The sequence below is a fragment of the Phodopus roborovskii genome, unplaced genomic scaffold, assembly GCF_943737965.1.
Source record: "Phodopus roborovskii unplaced genomic scaffold, PHOROB, whole genome shotgun sequence".
NCBI classification, from domain to species: Eukaryota; Metazoa; Chordata; class Mammalia; order Rodentia; family Cricetidae; genus Phodopus; species Phodopus roborovskii.
The window spans coordinates 21,270,357-21,273,555 of NW_026125059.1; positions in this window are offsets into that span (position 1 = coordinate 21,270,357).

Sequence of the window (3,199 nt, forward strand, 5' to 3'; positions counted from 1 at the left end):
TAGTTTGTCAAGACAGGGTTTCTCTGTGTGTTGGTTTGAAGCCTGTCCTGGAACTAGCTCTTGTAGACCAGGCTGGTCTCAAACTCACAGAGATCCACCTGTGCTGGCATCAAAGGTATGCACCACCACCACCTGGCAAAAGTAATTTTTTAAGGAAGAAAAAAATACTAAGAATCTGAATGTAGCAGCTCATGTGTATAACCCCAGTACTTGGGAGGCAGTGGCAGAAGGGTCAACTCCAGGCTGACTGAGAGATCCCAGCTAGAGTTTGTCTAAAACAACAACAAAGACAATCAGAAGGAGAAAATAAAGAAAAACAAGAAAGCCTTCTAGAAATAAAAGTTACACCAAAAGTTGAAAGTTGAGGCAAAGAAAAAGAGGAACACTAAGGGACATAAATAGTCTGGAGTACCTTCTGTGTCCACAAATACCACAGCCTGAGGTGGGGGTGCTGGGGCAATCTGTCAACATGAGGTCTCTTGGCTTGCCTACCATCCCAATAGGGCTGGGCCTGGACCAATCAAGGGCCAGATGTCTGACAGATGCCTCCATCCTGGAGCTTCCTTTCTGTGCACACCTGGAGCCCCCCTGATGGTCACACTTAGCTTTTCAACCTGTGGACCAGCAGGATTCTCACTGGAGATGCCCCTTCCTTCCTCCCCAACCTGCATACTGTGGGGATGGTTAATGTCTATGCCAAAGGAAGCTCTTCTGAGTGTGCTGGAGAACAGGAACCAAGCATCTGTACTGGAAGATCTGTCCCAATGCCTCCATATCTCACCAACAGGAAGACAGTTGTACAAATCAAATGCTTTCCTGAACTTGAGCTTTGAAATTCTCAGCATTCAGACATTAACCATATGAGAGGTAGTTATTATCACAAAGCTTCCTTCCACCTGAATTTATCATATATATATTCAGGTATCTCACACCCAGAAACTATGGCAGGGTGCCCCCAGATTCTATGATTTGTGATTGCTCCTTGATTTTAGGCCCCAGAATGGTTCAGTGTCAACCAATGGCACCTTTCTCAAGATAGTGACTTGGTGTAGTTGTCTGGTGTGTGTGTGTGTGTGTGTGTGTGTGTGACAAAATACATCTCTTAGTTTAGTGTTGGCATGTCACAAGGAGTGGTTGTCACTGTAACACCAAATTCCAAATTCTGGATTTTTAAAAACAGATTTTATTTACTTTTATGTGTATGAGGGATTTGCCTGTGTATATGTGCATGTCTGAAGCCCAGAAAGAGCAGACCAGCATATCAGATCTTCTGGAACTGGAACTACAAACAGCTGTGAGCTGCCAAGTAGGTCTGGAAACCAAATCTTGTTCCCTTTTCAAAAGCAGCAAGTGCTCTTAACCACAGAACCATCTTTCTAGCCCCCAGCCCCGCTGGATTTAAGACACACAAGAGCTGCAGGCTTGCCCTGTGGTTAAGCTGCCAGTCTCCTTTAATCACAGATGACTGGCTTGCTGTTTGGATGTGGTGTCTGCTGCTTCTCCACACCCTATGCCTCTGTAAGGAGAAGGTGGAGCTCTTGCTGAGCTGTTTACCCCTTCACTGTGCATACATCCTTCCTGACCCACTGTGCTGCTGCTCATTGTTCTATCTACCCAGCTGTGACTGCTTTCTTATTTTTTTTTCCTGAGTTTGGCTTACATTTTTAGAGTATATTTTTGTTTATTTTTTGGCAATTTCATATATTTAAGCAATATATTTTGATCATATCTACCCCCAAACTCTCCCTTCCTACTCCTTCAATGCACCCCCAACTCCCCCCCCCTTCATGTCCTCTCTAATTCTTTCTGTCCTCCATTATTTTGAGAAAAATACTCATGCAGCAATGTCTGATTTCTTTGTGGTCGTCCTTCCCAAACCCTGTGCTTTTTTTCTAAACCAGTTCACATCTGGTTCTGCTCCATGCCTCTTCTGTCATTTAAACCATCAAATGGCATTTAACAGGAGAAATCAGTGACAGGAAGCAGCAGCAGTATCTTGTCCTGCATGCCTGACCTTATCTGTCTATTCCAGCTGAGGGTCCAGGGTTTGATACACTGATGTCCACAGGGTTTGTTGGTGCACAGCTCTAATCACAGAACTTGGGAGGCTGAGGTAGGAAGGTCATGGGTTTGAGGCTAGCCTGAACTGCCTAGCAAGACTATCTCAGGAAACAAAAACATTAAAAAGAAAAATGACCATAAAGCAATGTGTATGCCCACACCTGTAATCTCAGCATGTGGGGGGTTAGCACGGGGGATTGTGGTGAGTATATTTATTGGAGGGGCACACAGCACACATGGAGAAACCAGGGGAATCTTGAAGGAGTTGCTTCTTCCACCACGTTAAGTCTGGGGATCAAAGTCAAGTTGTCAGGCTTGGTAGCAAGTGCTAAGCCATCTCACTGGCCCACACTGTGGAGATATCAACAATCAATCAGCTTGACACAGCTTCTTCTGTGTTCTCCAGCAAAGTTGCAATTCACTGTTGAGACAGAGTTGTGTTGGAAGCCCTTCCAGGTTCTTGTCTTGTTTTCAGATAGGTTCTCTAATGCAATTGAACTCTTGGCATAAGCCAAGGCTGACTTTGAACTTCTGATTCTCCTGCCTTCTTCGGCTCCTGGGTTCTGTCATTAAAGGCATTCACCATTAAGCACAGTGGGTTTTGCATTTTAAATCTCATCCTATATAGTGTGAGACTGGCAGGTGCAGACCTCAGCAATCTCATCAACTCATTGGCTAATCAGAGAAATGTGAAAGAGGACTAGAATAAACCTCAGCATTCTGCCCTCTCCCTTTCCCTCCATCATTCTCTGTGACTCAGGCATTCCAAGCTCTACCAATTGCAAACCTTTCTGGCTTGACTCAGTTCCCTGAGCTGAGTTCTACTCTGACTACTTCTCAACTTAGTTTTGCTTTGGTTCATGTCTAGTGGGATATATCTGACAAACTGCACAGCACACCTTAAACCAAGAGCAGTCCAGGATGTCTTAAGAGCGCACACAGTGAGGACCAGGAGTTCCAGTAGTGGCAGGTCACCCAGAAGCTACCAAGGTTATTCCTGTTTCAGAAGTCCCAAGTCTCAGATGTGGTCTCTCAGTCCCAAACACAAATTCGTAGGGAAAGATGCTCATTCCACATGACCAGATAGATGCCTTCCCACTTCTAGGAAGCCACGGCCCAAAGGTTTCATTCTACAAAA